The following is a 20,349-nucleotide window of genomic DNA, read 5'->3' as shown; positions in this document are numbered from 1 at the left end:
AGCTTAAGTTCGCACGAGGATAATCATTCCTTTTAGCGGCATTGTATCTACAAAAGTTGTTTGAGATTTCAAACAGTTTCTGTTGATTGACGTGGACCCTCTGCCCGTGATGCAGGAGAGAGACAGAAACCCCTTCTCATGCAATCGGCAGCCACCATAGAGTCAAACAAGGAAGTACGAGCTAATCTAAGATTTGACTGCTGTGAAAAAGTCTACGCAGTAGATTGTGATGTATACGATACCGTCGGTTCAGTCATATTCTAGCTTTTGTCTGAAGCCCTCATTGTGGACTGGACTATCCGCTTCGAAAACAGTGATCCCGAACAGTTTATTTCAGCTGTAACGGAGTGACGAGCAATATACGGGAAATGTGAACACTATTGCACGAAAAAAAGTAACCACTTCTCCCTTTCCGAAAATCATACATACATTATCATTGTAGACTGTTATGCCTTTCAGCGTTCAGTCTGCAAGCCTCTGAGAATTTACTAAACGTCGCCACAGTCCTCGATTTGCAACTAGTGTTGTGGCCTCATTTAGTTCTATACCTCTTATCTTTAAATCGTTAGAAACAGAGTCTAACCATCGTCGTCTTGGTCTCCCTCTACTTCTCTTACCCTCCATAACAGAGTCCATTATTCTCCTAGGTAACCTATCCTCCTCCATTCGCCTCACATGACCCCACCACCGAAGCCGGTTTATGCGTACAGCTTCATCCATCGAGTTCATTCCTAAGTTACCCTTTATCTCCTCATTCCGAGTACCCTCCTGCCATTGTTCCCACCTGTTTGTACCAGCAATCATTCTTGCTACTTTCATGTCTGTTACTTCTAACTTATGAATAAGATATCCTGAGTCCACCCAGCTTTCGCTCCCGTAAAGCAAAGTTGGTCTGAAAACAGACCGATGTAAAGATAGTTTCGTCTGGGAGCTGACTTCCTTCTTGCAGAATACTGCTGATCGCAACTGCGAGCTCACTGCATTATCTTTACTACACCTTGATTCAATCTCGCTTACTATATTACCATCCTGGGAAAAAATCAGATGATCATAAATATGTCTCCCGGCCATGGCCATACATTAACGGCTGCTAATATCAGATGGCAACCAGCCGTAAGACAGAGCCTGCACGGTTGCTAGGTAACACTGTCTGGCATCCATCCGTACCTTACATCACAGCCTGCACAATTACTATGGTTACACCACTGTCACACATTTTGTCGCGTCACGTTACAAGAATTTTCGGAAGATCCCCAGCCATAAGACACATTTATGTCAAAAATTCTCTCACTTGTATGGAACTCGAAAGTTAGAACTTGATGGTCTCTTTTCTGGAACAAGAGGAAGAGTTTCAGACGCTGTTCTCAATGTCTTCAAAAAGTTGAAATTTAATGAGCAGAAATTCATAGACATCTGCGAAACCACCTCAATTGCCATATATACGGGACTTTAAATCAGCTCTAGACAAACGATAACAGATGTAAATTTAATGTTAGTCTTCTCTTCACTGTTGTAATTTTAACTGATTATTAAGTTGTCTCATAACATTTCCTGAATAGAAGAGCCCGAGTGTATTTCTGAATGAAATTGTTTATCTCTCTCTTGCTCGATGTGCTCTCATCCGTTCCAAAGTTCGATTTGTGTTTCACCGGCTTTTGGAGGACAAAATAATGCTGGTACGTTGGTCAGAAACTCGTGATTGTCAACCTACGTTGCACCAAAGCATATTAATGTTAGTTGTTTAAAAGCGAATGACAAATAGCTTAGCATCGAATTAAACAAATGTTTTATAGCAGTTTTTGTGTAACTGGAATTTAAAAATGGTAATCGATAAAATTCGATTAAGATTTTCGATTTAGATTTCGATTTCTTTTGTAGGGGCTCCCTGGCCGAGGTGGAAAGGCCTGCTCGGGTTCACGCAAGGGTGTGGGTTCGATTCTCTGTTAGAAACATGAAAATATTAAGAATCGGGATTTCCACTTTCGGAGTTGCACATGGTCCTGAGGTTCACTCATCCTACACCACAAATGAGTACCAGGTTCATTCCTGGGGCCAGAGGCGGCCGACCGTAAAGAGTGGGTTACGGCTAGCGGAAGCCCCTACCTTCCACCCTTTCAAGGACCTCCATGGCCTATTCGGAGATAACTTTGCTTTTTTAAGTTCTTTTCTCTTACTATTTTCGAAAAATATTTTCCATCATTTTGTATAAGGGTATGTAATAGCCCGATGCCTCTGTTATTTTCTCTATATGAACACGTGGTTATTTGACACCTCCAGGCACATTGTCACGAATGACAACTTGAACTGAAATTTCGTGTGTTATATTTTGACACTGCTTGTCAGAGCATAATTATTACTAATCCGTTATTTGAGTTGTACATTGAATGTGGTTGCCATACGTCCAAGAAAACGGGGACTGTCCCAGTTTTAAGGGTCAAAATTACTGTCCCGACAGGATTGCTAGAAAATAGTCTAAATCCCGGATTTTTTCTTCTGTGTTTCAGAAGTTCAGTTTACCTGCAGAGAGCAGTGACGTCTCCTAGTCGATCTGCGTAATAATACTCTATATTGTGGGCCTTTCCCTGTAATTACCGAGGGATTTTAAAATAAATTTCCGTTTATCCTTCAATTTCTTCACTCTTGATGTGTTCATGCTCCACGTTACGGGTAAATTAATTTGATTCGAGCTCGCTCTTCCGTAACATAGCGAGAGCAACACCCATTCTGATGGCCCGTACCCCTAATGTTTATGCAAATCTCATAACACAGGCGTTGTGCACGCTAGAGTGTAATTGTTATTCGATTCAGTAAGTTTGCATTCTGTCCGGCTCCGCGGTGTAGGGGACAACGCGTCTGCCTGTCACCCGGCGGCCCGGGATCGATTCCCGGCCGGGTCAGGGGTTTTTAATTGTAAATGATTAACATCCCTGGCCTGGGGACTGGGTGTTTGTGTCGTTCTTAATGTTCCTTTCCTCACATTCAACATCTTCTTACCACTTCCGCCATTTCCAAATACACGCTGGTTCACAACATATGATGCAAAGTAGGGGAAAAAGATCTCCTTAGGTCGACGCCCCGAATAAATAGCATTTAAAAAAAAGTTTGCATTCTAACCTATTACTGCCTAATAACCCGGGCAACGTGGAGGGAAACTTGAGCAGCTCAGACGGTAGAGCGCTGGCCTTCAAAGCTGAAGTTGGCGGGTTCGATCCTGGCTCAGTCCGTTGGTCTTTGAAGGTGCTCAAATAGGACACCCTCTTGTCAGTACGCTCACTGACACGTAAAATAACTCTTGCAGGTCAAAATGCTGGCATTTCGGCGGCTCTGGAAATCGTCAAAGTAGTTAGTGGGACATTAAACCAATAATATTAAAACTGTTAGGAAAATAAAATTCTGCGAATCACAGGGCGTAACAATACGGTGTGGAAAAACTTCTTCTTCTTTATCTGTTTACCCCCCCCCAGGGTCGCTTTTTTCCTCGGACTCAGCGAGGAATCCCACCTCTTCCGCCTCAAGGGCAGTGTCCTGAAGCTTCAGACTCTGCATCGGGGATACAACTGGGGAGGATGCCCAGTACCTCGCCCAGGTGGCCTCAACTGTTATGATGAACAGGGGCGTTGCGGGGGATGGGAAGATTGGAAGGGATAGACAAGGAAGAGGGAAGGAAGCGGCCATGGCCTTATGTTAGGCACCATCCTGGCATTTGCCTGGAAGAGAAGTGGGAAAGCACGGAAAACCACTCCCAGGATGGCTGAGGTGGGAATCGAACCCACCTCTACTCAGTTGATCTCCCGAGCCTGAGTGGACCCCGTTTCAGTCCTCGTACAACTCTTCAAATTTCGTGGCAGAGCCGAGAATCGAACCCGGGCCTCCGGGGATGGCAGCTAATAACACTAAATGGCAAAACTTTCAGGATTTTATTATTTCGTTCCAGTAATCTGTTGAAGCCCGATCATTGTTTCTCAACAACTTCATTACTTTGACTGGAAATATTTCAAAGCAAAACTTACTAAAATTCCACGTGTTTAAGACTTTTGCTGGAATTCCTGAGAAACTGTTTTAAAATGTAGAACTGAAATTTTAACAACATTTCCCACCAAATTTGCTTCAGCCTGATAAGTGAAATCAACTTTCTAACTGAAAAAGATTTAAGTAGAGAAAACAATCGTCACACGCCTAAAAATTTCCACCAGATTTTTTCGAATTGAAAAAAGTGATATAATGGAATCTATTGGATATAAGTATATAATTTTACGTAAGAGCACTTATTTGTACCTCGAAAATATATGGTTCAAATTTTGCTTTCTTCACAACACTGAATAATTCACCATAATAATAGTCGTCAGAGCAATTTGCTTTTTTGTACATATTGAAGCAGACCCTGCTTTCATTCTCAGTATTTGATTCAAAATTTAAAATAGTTATGAAGTTGTGGCGCACCGACAATCGAACACAAGGATAAGGAGACAAATGACGGCACAACATCGCAAACATATAGTGTCGATTGCCAGCACTACCACAAGAAACCCTAGAGACCATCCCAGCGCGAAATCACGGCAATAACTTAGGGTAGGCCTCGACCAAAACACAAGGAACAGGCCTGGGAAGCAATGGAATCTGCGCAAACCAAGATCAAAAGGACCTCAACAGGGGGTGGATAGTGGGCAAAAGGATAGAACAATTCATGAGAAATACCATGAAACGTCATGAATAGTTTAAATCACATAATTTTTAAAAATGTAAACAACAACGACAATAACAAGAGAGAAGTTACGAGAAAATTAACAAATCCATTACCGGTACGTTAAAGAGAATGAGGCCGCAAAAGGATAAATAGCACCTTCAGTATTATGTAGACAATTACAAGAGAGTTTAAATTATGGTACTTAATGAACTTAATTACTTAAGTGGTACAGAATTGGGTATCAATTACAAGAAAGTTTAAATTATAGTACTTAATGAACTTAATCACAACTACGTTTTACTATTTAAAATTTTACACATGAACTGCGGTTCTTTAAAACCAACCTTTTATCGAACCTTAATATAAGACCGTACCTGTTGAGAGCTCTCAGTAACTACGGTGAAAAAGAATGGGGTACCCCTCTTGATGATGATGATGCTTGTTATTTAAAGGGGCCTAACATCAAGGTCATCGGCCCCTAATGGTACGAAATGAGACGAAATGGAATGACAAATTAGGTCCAAAATTCTCCACTGACCAGAATTCAAAACGTGAGGACGAAGAATGAATGGATGGAGATGAATTTAAAACAATCAGTGGATGCGACCCGCAATGCCTCACATTCACAGATTCTGACGTAAAACAATATGATTACTGACCAAGGGACTGCTGCTTTAGCATAACACTGAAACGATGATGCTTTCAGTCTAAAGGGGCTCCAAAATCCAAGTTATCGGCCCCTCATAACGGTACTTATCGCTAGGAATGTAGAACCATGGTATTTGTCATGTTGCGGTACTAATCAAAAGTAGCAGAGACTCGCGGTATTCCACACATTATGGTACTACTCACAGGTTATGAAATGCGACGCATACTACAGACCTATGGTTTTCCCCACATTGCGGCGCCATTTACAAGCAACGCAACTCAATGATGTTCAGCACATAAGAGTACTAACCACAGGGACCTTCCCCTATCCCGTGGTGTTCTTCATATAGTGGGTACTAATCATAGGCAAGGCAGAACCATGGTAGCTATCATCCTATGGTCCCGCTCATATGGTGGTACTAATCACAGGTACTGCAAAATCCGACCGCACGGCGCTCCTGTGTGCTACTAATCACAAACCTATTTGGTACAGAATATAGTGGTACTACGCGCAAGTAAAAGCGACACATGATGTTCTCCGTGTGGTGGTACTAATCACAAGTAGTTTCATGGTTGCAAGATAATCATCCCTTGGTCGCCCCTTTTAGTCGCCTCTTACGACAGGCAGGTACCCCTCTTAGAATGCCAGATTTTCTAATAGAAGATTGAAGTGCGTAACAAATCACAACTCCTCTTTAAGAGTAGGGCACACTAAAATAAATCAAGAAAATTAAAAAAGGAAGGGGAGACATCCCAAGCAACAAATTTAAAACACCTTGAATACAGAAGGCAAAAGAGGAAACGAGAAAGTTTACAATTCCGCAACATGCCTAAACACGGCATATTCACTCAAGAAACTAATCAATGTTTGCAAAATCACCATCACAAAAAGAAGAGAAGAAATATAGTAGAGATCACATTTCTTAAATTTCACCGAAAATGTTATTTAATAGGCTATGAGGTACTAGTAAACACAGTCATCATCAATCAAAGACTTGACGTCTACATAACTCAAGCGTCTAATCACCAACGCTTTCCGGAAGAGAATGACAAACTAATAATGGTGAGGTAACACATATATTATCTATACACATCATCTTATCCCAACAATGGTATAACCGTTATAAGATATTGCAACGACAATAACAAGAATAGAAGTTACGAGAAAATGAACAAATCTATTACGTTTAAGAGAATGAGGCCCCAAAAGGATAAATAGCACCTTCAGTATTCTGTAGAAAATGAATAAGTTTAGCTACTAAAGGAACCTAAGTGTATTAACATTACCAAGAAATTAGGTTACCACGAACCTACTACGATGGCGTAGCAGGGGGAGAGGTGATACTCCCACGTGGCGCGTCCCAGGTGGCGGATAGGGGGGTCCTAACCGGCTTGCCGGCGGACTTGAGGGAAATAAAATACCTCTCGCGGACCAAACACACTACCCCCTGCGGGTGGGGGACACACATGCAGAATACACCCGCGGTATCCCCTGCCTGTCGTAAGAGGCGGCAAAAAGGGGCGACCTTGGCGCGGACATGGATTGCGGTTGGTATAATGTGATGGACCTCCTGTGGATGGGAGAGGCTGAATACATCCATAGGTAATCCCTGCCTGTCGTAGAAGGCGACTTAAAGGGTCATGTGGCCATGGTCCCCTCTTTATTTTTTATTATTTTTCTGAGGGTCAGATGTAGACCATTCAAAATTTGATGTGCGTGCTGCCCGGCGATGGAGCTCCTATGTGTGCGACTACGCTCGAAAGCCCGTGCCAGCAACCACCCAGGACGCGGCGGGTGGGAGTATCATGTACCCGGGCAGTGGTATCCGCCTGACAACGCAGGTCCCCGCACAGCCGAATGCCAGAAGGACATATTATTATTAATTATTTTTATTTATTTTTTCTATTGTTAGTGCTCTGTACACGCTATGGGGTACATGCTATTGCGGGTGACCGGAGGAAGGGAGTCCTAGTGCTCATTGCCTCAGTCATCCCGTATTAGGCATCGTTCAACATCGGACCCCGGGCAATACCTGCTACGACCAGGTGGGTATTGCCTTGGCTGCTTGGTTCGGCTACAGAGACCCCTGATCGGAGTGGGTGGCATTCGGGGAGGATGCTATCGGGCATGGCTTCCAAACGAAGTCGGCTCTCACAAGGTGGTCGCCCACCTAAGTCTTTAACTTTTGCTTCCCTGAGAGGTTCAACTCCCTGGGAACATGCGCAGCGTGAAGGAATGGGATCCAGCTTCCCTAGGTTTCTGGTCGCTACCAGAACCGATGGGCACGATTTTAAGCTGGTGAAGTCGATCCTTTTTAGTCGGCACATCGAAGGCGTCTATGGCGAACTGGAGGAACTAAAGAAAATGCGCAACGGTAGTTTGCTTCTAAAAACTCGTACAGCACTGCAAGCTGATCAGTTGCTTAAGTGCGAGCACTTTGGCGAAATCCCCGTCAAAGTGGAGGAGCATAAGTCCTTGAACCTGGTTCGCGGAGTCATCTTTCACCGCGACCTTATTTTGAACACTGACGACGAGTTGATGGAAGACATGAAGAACCGTGGCGTGACAAACGTCCGGCGCATTACGCGCAAGGTCAACGGTGAAGACGTTGCCACTGGTGCCTTCATTGTCTCTTTCAAGTTGTCAGTGTTACCAGAGAAAGTCAAGGTAACAACTTATCGTTGCGATGTGAGGCCGTACATCCCGCCTCCTATGCGATGCTATCAATGCCAGCGATTCGGACATATGGTATCTCGCTGTTCGAATCAGGCTGTATGTGGTACATGTGGACGAGTAGCTCACGGCGTGGAGGAGTGCACAACTCCATACAAGTGCACTAACTGCTCCGGTTTTCATTCTCCTCGGGATCGGAATTGTCCGACATACCTGAGTGAGAAGAAGATCCAGGAGATCAAGACCCTGGATGGTCTTTCCTACCAGGAAGCGCGCCATAAGTTTCATTCTATGAATACACCTGCCCGTACACTCGACTATAGCTTGATAGCTCAGAGTCTTCCAGGTTCGTCATTCACGACCAAGACACCTGTCCAGACCGCTGCGCCCAAGGCGACTGTTGCTGCTCCCAGCAACGTCGCAAATAGTCAAAGCTCGAAGGGGGGGACCACCCCACCTTCGACCAACCAGAAGTCTGTGCCGGCTGGGAACTGCCAGCCGGCACAGCAAGGGGGGAAGACTAAGTCTCCCCCCCCTAGGAGGTCGACGAAAGTCGTGCCCCAGCCGGCGGAGGCGGCTTCGTTGACCAGGGCTGGGAAACCATCTCCCAGCCCGTCTAAACTCGAAAAGAAAAAGGGGAAGAAGAGCGCCCGTCCTGAGCGCTCTCGGACTTCCCCTGCGAAGGAGAAGTCATGCCCTCCATCTGGGGGATATGAGTCTGCGCCGGGAGGCACTCCCGCTCCCAAACCTGCGCGCTCTCCTCGTAGGGGACCCCCTCGCGCCCGAAAAGCGTCAAAGTTCTGGGCGGCACCCCTGCCATCTTTTGATGACGGGATGGATGTCGCGCTGTCCTCTACATCTACGGATGTAGAACTAGATAGTGTTTAGGCTTACGAGCATTTTGTTGCTCATAACCTAACACTCCTTTTATAGTCCACACTATGGCACTGTTACAGTGGAATTGTAACGGTTATGACAGGCATCTTGCTGAGTTACGGCAGCTTATTAGTGAGTACGCAGCGAGTATAGTCTGTATTCAGGAGACCAATTTCCGACCTGGTCATCACACGGTCTTGAGGAATTTCAAACTATACTCGACAGAACGATACTATGCTCACCGGGCTTCCGGAGGCGTTGGCATTTTTGTACGTTCTGATAGCTACAGCGAAGAGGTTCCTTTAAGAACCCCTCTTGAGGCTGTAGCTGTTCGCGTCTCGCTGCCTATCATAGCCACAGTGTGTAATCTTTATCTTCCACCAGGCCAGCATCTGAACATCACTGATGTCGCTGATCTTATAGATCAGCTTCCACCACCCTTCCTCTTATTGGGCGATTTTAACGCCCATCACCCCATATGGGGCTCTGAGGCGCCTTGCCCCCGAGGAAGAGAGCTGGAAACACTCCTATCAGATCTGGATTTATGTATTTTGAACACAGGGGAACCAACTCACTTTAGTGTACGTTACGGCACATACTCTCGCATAGACGTAAGTCTATGCAGCCGTACGTTGGTTCCACTGTTTCGGTGGAATGCACACGATGATCTCTGTGACAGTGACCATTTTCCCATCATTCTTACTTTGTTGAAACATAAACCCGTCGAGGCTCCCCCTCGATGGATTCTTAAACATGCTGATTGGCCAAAGTACACATCACTAGCTGTCTTTACCGATGATGTCAGGCGGACCGTCGGCGAGGAAATAACTTACGTCACCCAAGTTATTCTTGCTGCTGCTGAGGAGTCCATTCCGTTTTTCTCGGGGGCTCCTCGCCGAAAACTCGTTCCTTGGTGGAGCGATGAAATAGCAGCAGCCATCAAAGAACGCCGTCGCGCTCATAAACGTTACCGTCGACAGCCTACTGTGGCCAACTTGGTAACATTTAAGAAACTCCGCGCTAAGGCGCGAGTTCTTATTCGACAAAGTAAGAAGGCTTCATGGGAGAGATATGTGTCGTCCATGACGTCACATACTCCATCATCTCAAGTGTGGACCAAACTTCGACGAATTTCGGGTATTCAAGGATCATCTGCTGTACCGGGAATTTCCATTGCAGGCAGTGTCGCCACTGATCCCCTCGCGATTGCTAACCATCTCGCTAGTCATTTCGCGGATGTCTCTGGCTCCGGGAATTACAATCCTGATTTCCTCCCTCTGAAGCGGGAGGCAGAACGTCATCACCTTAGTTTTGCCACCCATGATTCAGAGGACTACAACGTGCCCTTTACGGAGTGGGAACTCCGCAGCGCCTTAGCGCTTTGCAAGGACACGTCTCCTGGACCGGACAACATCCATAACCAGATGTTGAAACACCTTAGTGATGATAGTTTACTATATCTCCTTCGTGTGTTCAACCGAATCTGGACAGAGGGTGATTTTCCGTCTCAGTGGCGAGAGGGCATAGTCATCCCTGTCCTCAAGCCTGACAAAGATCCTAAGTATGCAGGAAGTTACAGACCGATTTGTCTTACAAATTGCCTATGTAAGCTATTTGAGAGGATGGTAAATCGCAGACTCGTGTGGTGTCTGGAGAAACAAGGACTTTTGTCCGAGTACCAATGTGGATTTCGAGCCGCTCGATCCACCACAGACCACTTGGTACGCCTGGAGAGCTCTATTCAGGATGCGTTTCTCCGCAAACAGCACTTGGTAGCTGTCTTCTTTGACTTGGAGAAGGCCTACGACACCACCTGGCGATATGGCATCCTTTCAGTCCTGCATCAATGGAGATTCCGAGGTAACTTGCCGGTATTTATTGCGAATTTTTTGTCCCTTCGTCTATTCCGTGTCCGAGTAGGGAGGACATATTCGCAATACCACGTTCAAGAAAACGGAGTCCCACAGGGATCGGTTCTTAGTGTCACTCTGTTCGCGATTGCCATAAACGGTATTGTCGCTGCTGCTGGTCCAGCCGTAATACCGTCCCTATATGTGGATGATTTTGCTCTGCACTATAGCTCGTGCAGTATGGCAGTCGCAGAGCGACAGTTACAGCAAGCTCTTAGGAGGGTGGAGAAGTGGACCTTAGAACATGGCTTTCGGTTTTCTGCCGCAAAGACCTCCGTTGTCCACTTTTGTCGTCAACGTACTCTTCACCCTCATCCTGAGCTTTATCTAGGAAATGTCGTTCTTCCAGTTGTTGACACCTACCGATTTCTTGGGCTCCTTTTTGACAGTAAATTATCGTGGGAGCCACACGTGCGGGAGCTAAAAGTGCAATGCACCAAGAGGCTTAACCTCTTGAAGTTTCTTAGCAGCACTAATTGGGGGGCTGACCGCGTCGTGCTCCTGCGATTCTATCGGGCACACATTTTATCCCGGTTAGACTACGGCAGTGCAGCATATGGCTCCGCAAGACCAAGCGTTCTTGCGAAGCTGAACAGTATCCACCACAGCGGGGTTAGGTTGGCGACGGGAGCTTTTCGCACTAGCCCCATCGCTAGCCTGCTCGCTGAGTCTGGTGTGCCGCCTCTACACCTGAGGCGCCAGCAACTACTACTTACATATGCTGCAAATTTGCGACAGATGCCACTTCATCCGAGCTATCCCTGCGTGTTCAGCAATGGCAACCGCTTGTTGTACGTTGCTCATCCACGTGCGACGCGGCCGGTTGGGATACGCTTGGATAGCAGTTATGAATTGTTTGACGTACCTTCGATTCCTTGCCTTGTCAGACAACCAAGTGGGGTACCTCCGTGGGTTGTGCGACGACCTGAAATCATCCTGGATTTGCACACTGGCCCGAAAGGAGACACGGACCCTTCGATTTATCGGAGGATCTACCTGTCCGTTCTTGGCCGCTATCCAGGTTCAGTCGTCGTTTACACGGATGGTTCACGGACAGATACGAAGGTGGGCTGTGCGTTCGTTGTCGACAATGATCGGTTTCTTTTTGCTCTCCCGGCTACCTGTAGTGTGTACACGGCAGAGCTCTATGCTATCTGTGAGGCTCTGCGGTACGCACTAGACAATGAGCGCCGACACTTTCTTGTGTGTACTGACTCCTTGAGTTCGCTTCAGTCTATTGATACCTGTTTCCCTCGACACCCTCTGGTGCAGCGGATCCAGGACCTGCTGGCCGGGTGTTCGGATGCCGGCACCAGAATTACGTTTGTGTGGCTCCCCAGCCACATGGGCATAGAGGGAAACGAGTTAGCAGATCAGGCTGCCAAGGAGGCAGTTACACTGCCCCCGTTGCCTTTCAAGGTTCCAGCAAGTGATATTCGCTCTCAGCTGAGACATCTGGTTATGTCTCATTGGGAGATGGAGTGGCAGGCCATCCCACTTCCCAATAAGCTGAGAGCGATAAAAGGAACAACGAAGGTATGGAGGACTTCCCTGCGGGCTTCGCGGAGGGAAGCCGTGGTATTATGTCGCCTTCGGATCGGCCACGGTATCTTGACGCACTCCCATCTACTGAAAGGAGAACCCCCTCCGGTGTGTACCTGCGGCGACCATCTTACCGTGGTACACATCCTTACGGAGTGCGTGGACCTGGTCGATCTGCGCCGTAGTATTAACCTTCCGAGTACTATCTCCCTTATCTTGCGCGATGACGAGCAGTCAGCAGACCTCGTCATCCGCTTTATGAGGGATAGCGGTCTGTTTTATCGTGTGTGATGTTGTCCTTTGTCCTAGTGTTGTTTATGTCAGTTGCGCTTTTATTTCATTGACTTCATTTTATTTTGTGTTGCGCATTTTAATGTGTTATTTTAACGTCTAACGTACATTATGTGTTAATATCTTTATTACTGGGCGATGCCTTATTCCTTCGATTTCCTGTACTTTCTCTTATTTTAATAGAACATAAGGCATTGCGTATTAGATCCACTGACTGTTTTAATCTCACCCTCATTTTTCTTCATCACCATTCTTTTTAACTCTAGTCAGTGGATATGTTTTAAAATTTTAACTTCATGTCTCATGTCATTCATTTCGTTCCATTAGGGGCCGATGACCTTCGATGTTAGGCCCCTTAAAACAACAAGCATCATCATCATCAAATTAGGTTAAGTAGTACACAATTGAGTACTTCAAATTTAAATATTAATAATAATAATGTTATTTGATTTACGTCCCATTAACTACTTTTACGGTCTTCGGAGACGCCGAGCTGCCGGAATTTAGTCCCGCAGGAGTTCTTTTACGTGCAAGCAAATCTACCGACACGAGGCTGTCGTATTTGAGCACCTTCAAATACCACCAGACTGAGCCAGGATCGAACCTCCCAAGTTGGGGTTAGAAGGCCAGCGCCTTAACGGTCTGAGCCACTCAATCCGGCTAAATACTGTATTATTAACGGTAATAATGTGATATTAGACATTAGCTGCACTCTGAAAAGTCTTTAAGTTATAATACCAGGCAACACCAGATAACTACGGTGACCACAGGTTTAGTTTTTTCTTTAAGTTTAAACACATATAAATATTTACCAAACTTTGTAGCATATCGCTTGATAATTTCGAAGGCAACACTTTTAAATTTCTTCAAATATTATTTCAACCAATGAAGCTCAAATTTCAGGTAATGCCATTTAGTACCAAAGGTACTAACGATATATTGCGTTTGCGTGGCATAGATAATAATGCAGTCCAACATGTTTGAATTTTGTGTCTATTCCGTGCGCCAAGACGGTTATAGTAGACGAGATACCTTCACTGACATATACGTTTTTCAAAACTTAATAAATAATCCTTATAGGCACCCTTTCTAAATAGTAGCACAACTTACAGTAGGTTTGAAAACAACAGAATTTAAATTACACGCTGATAATCTCCTAATTGAAGAATAAATAAAAAATAACCTAACACCAATAAAACACAATTTTATTGGTTCTAAAGCCTCTTTATCCCATAAGCAGGTCAGGAAGTAGTCACTTAAAATGGCTAGACAGCCATACTGGTTGGTGGTCGGATCCCAACTCTCAGTCCACGGACTAGTGTCCCGGCAAACGCGCTTCGACAGTTGACGAACACCAGGCGGAGTCACGAAATAATAAGCAGTAGAAATTGCACCTTGTCGTCCAATCAATATTTTAGATGTACATCAATTAACTAATTACAGCCAGTAGGTGTCTTGCAGCTCATGGCGCACTGTTAAATGATGCATTTTAAGTTGTAAGAATAATTCCTCACGCACTAAAATGTCATAGTTGGTAATAATTATAATAATGCCCCTTAAATGATAACGCCACAAAGTAAACTGTCATATGCGATAAATAAATAGTTCATTGCTAAGGTGAGGTGGGCAACAGATAAACAATAACCTCAGTGGTTTTTCTTTTGCCGTCATAGGATTGGTTGGTGCGTGCATTCAGTGAATTCGGCAGGCTGATATGTAATAGCATCTTCCGGATTAGTGAGGAATACAACGGGAAACTATCTCAGTCCTCATTTCCCTAGTATGCCTCTTTAGTGATGCCTAGGGCAACTATGACAGGTAATGGTGAGCTGTTGAGGATCCAACCAGCCTTCGGGCTGAGAACTGAACATACACATATCATATGTATCATTTTGTTCAGAAAGGTTAGAAAACATTATTGCTATAAAAATAGCACTCGTAATAATAATAATAATAATGTTATTTGTTTTACGTCCCACTAACTACTTTTTAAGGTCTTCGGAGACGCCGAGGTGCCGGAATTTAGTCCCGCAGGAGTTCTTTTACGTGCCAGTAAATCTACCGACACGGGGCTGTCGTATTTGAGCACCTTCAAATACCACCGGACTGAGCCAGGATCGAACCTGCCAAGTTGGGGTTAGAAGGCCAGCGCCTTAACCGTCTCAGCCACTCAGCCCGGCGAATAGCACTCGTGCACTTTCTCCACTACACGTAAAAGCATAGAATCATGGATATGCTTTTAGCGTAGAAGATGACAGAGCGAGGACAGATTCTTTGATTGTTCCCCTTCTAGTAGCCTCTTACGACACATAGGCCCATATGGGGTACAGACAATGCGTCCTATGACCCACCCACGGGGGAGATAAAGAGTTCCGATAAATCCAGAGAAAATGTTGAGGCTCATGCATTGTGAAAAAATGAGAGGCATTCTGTACCTCATAAATCTAATTATTATTAGCCACCCTGTGGTTGAAAGGTTCCAGGACTCTGGGTTCGTTTCCCGGCCAATTCAAGGATTTTAATTCTGGACTGAGGAGTATAAAGGGGTTTACTTGATACGATATTTTCTCAAGCTCCTAGTTACGTGAAGAAAGCGTACAGTGTGAAGATATCGCTACTGACCTAGTGTACACAGATGAACACTGGTTGCCATGGTTACAATGGTGTCAAGAAATTGATGATGCTAATTCGAGATGTTTCTAATGTGCCTGCTCTATTTGGTGAGACTTTGATGAGACTTTGGTGAGATTCTGGATTGAAGTAGAACACAACTCACTCGTGAGAGGCTGTCAGGGTCGTACCAGAACATACACTGATGAGCAGTTGAATTTGGATACTTTGTTATGAGGGCCCGGCATCCAAATTCACCCTTATGACGATAGAGAAGCGGCGTGGCATGGACTCCATAAGACATCTGAAGTGTTGGGGAGCTGTACTGATCTATAGCTACTTCACAGTCTCCCATTAGGCACAGAAATGGCTTGAGCACGTTCAAAAGCGCGTACATTGTCTCGACAGCATCCCAGATGTGTTCAATAGAATTGAGGTCGGATGACTCTGGGGGTCTGGTGAGTGTCCGTATTCATCGGGATATTTAGGTACAATTCGGAAGCGATGGGCCGGGTAGGTCCATGTCTCAAGCTGGATGTAAACAAATGGGTTGGCAGGATTTGAGAGCAGGCTCAAGAATGGTGAGGGACGATGTACAAGTTTTCCCATTTCATCCCATTTGAACAGTATCCGTAGAAGGACAGCACCACGACGGGCCTACACTATGCCTTGCTGGCAAGAGGGATCCATTGTCTCATGTCTTCGACGATGCCCTCGTACCATGTTATCTGGTACTTCGAGTCAGCTGTCGAGGTGGCTTTTTTTCCTTCCTTCGAGACTGCTTACTTTGGCCATATAAGTCTTTGTGCCTTACGGCGTTCGGTGAGTAGGTGTGCACTAATGAGATGGAAGCTTCTGTACCCCATCTTGAGAGGACTGTCTGGGTGATACGATTAATCACACTCCTTTGTTATCCAGAATTGAATTCGCGTGAGATGTGCTGCGCTGTAAACCGTCGATCCGCTCTTACCATCCGAGATAGCCGACGACAAACACCTTTCTGGAATCCATGTACTCACATGGTTACCCTTGAATAGCCCAGTCCTCACACGAATTCGGAAAAGGAATAACTTTTAAGTCTGGCCCCGGCAATCTCGCCGCGATCAAATGCACAGAGATGTGTCTGCTCAGCTATTACTGGTGTGACCAGTACGAGCTCACTAAACACCTGCTTGAAAATCACCAGAAATCACTACTTCCCCCATCCCGACGTTCCACCCCTTCAGCTTTGTTGAATCACGAAAATGCTATATTAGCACGAAAATTGCGTATATCCTTTTTATTTCAAAGGTATTTCAAAGTATATTTCAAGACGAACTTATCTAATAGTCCGGAGTCGTTGATGTATTTTTCTAAAACTTCGATGAAAGGCACAGAGAAAGAAAGAAGAGTAGAAAGAGATATATCATATGTTTTCCCAACTCCCTAGTTGTTCATACGGCAGCATTGCTTGTTTCTACTCAATCCTGCCACAATCGATAAAAGGAAATTTATTACTTCGGGTCTCATTCTACTTTTGGGTTTAGTTTTATTGATGTTCTACTGACTAAAAATCCCTCCAAATACGCATTTTATCTTGGCAATATTAGTCGCCGAAGTGTAAATGCTACCAGCTCCTGAAATGGATGGGTGTTAGTAGCAGTGCAGTATTTCATCATTTCCCACCAGAAATTAATGGTGTCCCTAGTTTGAGAGAATTTTAAAAAGATCCGGCTGTTCTGTATGGCTAAATGGTAGCGTTCTGACGTTTGATTCAAGGGGTCCCGAGTTCGATTCCCGGCCGGGTCGGGCAATTTAACTTGAATTGGTTAATTCGTCTGGCTTGGGGGTTGGATGTGTGTGTGTGTCTTCATCATTATAAATCATCTTAGGTATTGCCCCATTCTCACAGACATGCAGGTCTGCTAGGCCTTTCCAGAGACCCTACATTATTATTATTAATATTATGTCCGACTCGTTGGCTGAATGTTCAGCGCACTGGCCTTCGGTTCAGAGGGTCCCGGGTTCGATTTCCGGCCGGGTCGGAGATTTTAACCTTCATTGGTTAATTCCAATGGTCCGGGGGCTGGGTGTTTGTGCTGTCCCCAACATCCCTGCAACTCACACACCACACATAACACTATCCTCCACCACAATAACACGCAGTTACCTACACATGGCAGATGCCGCCCACCCTCATCGGAGGGTCTGCCTTACAAGGGCTACACTCGGTCAGAAATAGCCACACGAAATTATTATTATTATTATTATTATTATTATTATTATTATTATTATTATTATTATTATTATTATTGTTACGGACTTTTCCGTGGTAGGTAGAGGTGAAAGAAGGTGCGGGTGTGAATGGGTTTCAAGCTACGAAATCATAGTGCAATGTAAAATTAATTTAAAAGTTAACAAGGTTATATTTTCTTTTCGAAAACAAAGAAATAACAAGCATGGCAGGTACAAAGTAGCAATTCAAAAGGGGTTAGTTACAATATTTACAGAATTTGGGCTTCGCGCCCTGACTTCACAATGCTTGGGCAATCAGCTCAGTTTTACCTCAAACACAAGTTTTAACAGAGGGGGAGAAAACCCCATTTATACCTAGGAGCCCTTGCTCCAAATTACACTGAAAAACCTCCATGAGGCATACAACCCAGAATTTTCAAAAGAGCCACTCGCTCTCAAAATTTAAGCCTCTCCCAGGCCACACCAAACTCCACCTTCAAGTTGTCCTCAACGGACATAAACACAGGGGTAAAATACCCAATCTACTGAGGTCTATTAAAAGAAAAGCAGGTTAATTAAATGACCTCTAAAATAACAATTTGAGAGGAGGCGAACTTGCACTCCTAATACACTTTGATTAAGACCTACTTGGCACTAGGCCGTTAATACAAGGGCTAATCCCATGCTAAAGAGGTGACTTAAGAAAAGAACAATTTGTTTTACATTAACGAAGAATAGGTTGAGAAAATAAGTTCACCTCAAGACAATGTGAGTGGGAGCTCGAGAGGGTTAGCACTCTCTATCCCAATATGTCGTTTTACAAGAGAATAGATGAAAAGAGAAGTTACATTTTAGGAAAAGGTTACATGGTTGAACGCTTAGAACCCGCCCCGAAAGTTAAACTGCTGAGCTAGCAAAGAAAGAAGTTATTAATCGGCCATTACCTTGTGTTGAACGGCTGGGGAAGAAAGAGGCGCTTCCCGCCCCCTGCTATGTACTTAACACACTGAAAGATGGAACAGAAGTGGCCGAGAGACCCAAAAATCAGCAGTTTAAATACTCTCGCGGAAGTTTCTAGGCGTTAGGGGAAAGAAAACACCCTCCCACAAACTCTTTATTGGATAGGACCCCGCAACAGATTCAAGTTGGGGGAAGATACATCTGATTGGATAGAAATTAATTGAAGAAATTCGGGATTGGTTAGGTTCAACACAAGGGGAAGAAAGGGGTAAATATTGCCAACTTAAACAATGATAGAAAAAAATTTAACAAAGAACAAACTCTTGAAATTAAATTTTCTCCAAAAAAATAGTTCTTTGACTCCGCACTAGGTTGCACTATTGTAGATCTTCAGTAGTGTCCTCTAGAAGAGAAAGTTCACACTTCTTACTTCAAGCGAAACAAAAACACATCAAAATGACACAGTTCAAAAACTCAGAATTTTCCACGTGGTGACATCTTCTGAGAAGGTAGAAAATTAATACTGTCAATAAAGTTCAGACTTCCTCCAGCAGAGGAGTTTCACCTGGCGCAATTTTTAAATTAGCGGAGTGGAGGTGTACCGCCCGGTACAGACCTCCCCCCCCAAAAGTTCCTCCAGGGATGACACATGAAATCAGTTTGAAACAAGGTCCAAGTTATGCTGTGGATATGAAGATTGATTGCAGAAGCATTTATAAGGTTTTTTAATTTGGTTTGGTAGAGTTTCAAAATTTTGTTGTTGCAGATGAAGTAAAGTCTTTATATTTGTAGAAGTTGAATTTCTGAAGATAACTTTTTATACTTGAAGGTGAAGGAAAAAAAAAAAAATTTCAAAGTCCACCAAATATTGCAGTTGAATTCCCAAGTGTAGTCATTACTTATAGTATCTGTTCATGTAGTAGATGGTGATGAAGTAGGATGGCCAGACCGGCCGTTGCGGCTTGCGTCCAAAGGAGGCCGCTCGGACCCCTCAAGTACCCTGAGATACCGCTCGCCCGCACTATGAGGGGAGCAGAGGTGTTGAAGCACGCCGCGCCCGCGGTGAACATAAACAGGCTGCGGGCAAGTAGCAGGTTGTGCGCCGCACATCAGCCTTGGCCGGGAGGAGAGCTCCGGCTCGCCGTGCACACGTCTTCCTCGCTGGGGCCGAGGGGGCCCGTCCTCAGCTCCAGTTGCTGCACGGCGCCGCGCGGCTGCGGGGGCACTGAAACATTAAAGCTTGGCGGCAGAATTGTGTTGGACCATCATCTTTTTTGAGGGTACCAGCTTGTGGAGAGGTTGAGGGGCCAGCGGCGTGCAAATATCCATGGCATAAGTTATGCCACTGTGTGTATTGAAGCAGGAGACGGGAGCGTGGTAATGGCCGAGGTAAGGACAGGATGGCAGTTTAACAATCGGGGAGGTTTACAAGAAATGCTTACATGTAAAATAAAATAGAAGGAGCAGAATGCCTTAAGAGTGGAACTCAAAAAAAAAAAAAAATATATATATAACCTTCATATTCCTATCAAATTATATGAAGCAAGTTGACACCAAATTTACACCGGTTTCACCTGGGACAGGTGAACCCTAAATATCCTCTCGGTGGCTGGATTGCTTACTAACAATGTAACCGGTGTGAGAAAATCGAGAATGATGCATGGCCCATGAAATCTGGGGGCAAGCTTGCCCGCGGGAACAAAATTTTTGACCATAACCTGGTCACCTACCTTCAAAGGGGTGGGTCTCCGTCCACGAGCATACCTTTCCCTAACCTTTTCATGAGACACTTTAAGATTGGCTTTAGCCTTCTTCCAAAGATCTTTAATGTTATCCGGATCTATTGTCTCGGGTAGAATGTCATTCAGAGACCAGAGGTTAGAGAGCGGCGAGTTGGGAACAAACTTGAACATCAAAAAAGCTGGAGTAAACTTGTGAGA

General features: G+C 44.9%; 1 protein-coding gene across 2 annotated transcripts in view; it reads left to right on the top strand.

The window, feature by feature from the left end:
* jp (junctophilin) overlaps positions 1-20,349 on the top strand; it is a 511,247-nt gene that overhangs the window by 9,699 nt on the left and 481,199 nt on the right. The gene's annotated exons all lie outside the window — the stretch shown is intronic.

The sequence above is a fragment of the Anabrus simplex genome, chromosome 4 (assembly GCF_040414725.1).
Source record: "Anabrus simplex isolate iqAnaSimp1 chromosome 4, ASM4041472v1, whole genome shotgun sequence".
NCBI classification, from domain to species: Eukaryota; Metazoa; Arthropoda; class Insecta; order Orthoptera; family Tettigoniidae; genus Anabrus; species Anabrus simplex.
The sequence above is the reverse complement of the archived record's forward strand: the minus strand, read 5'-3'. Positions and strand labels throughout refer to the sequence as shown.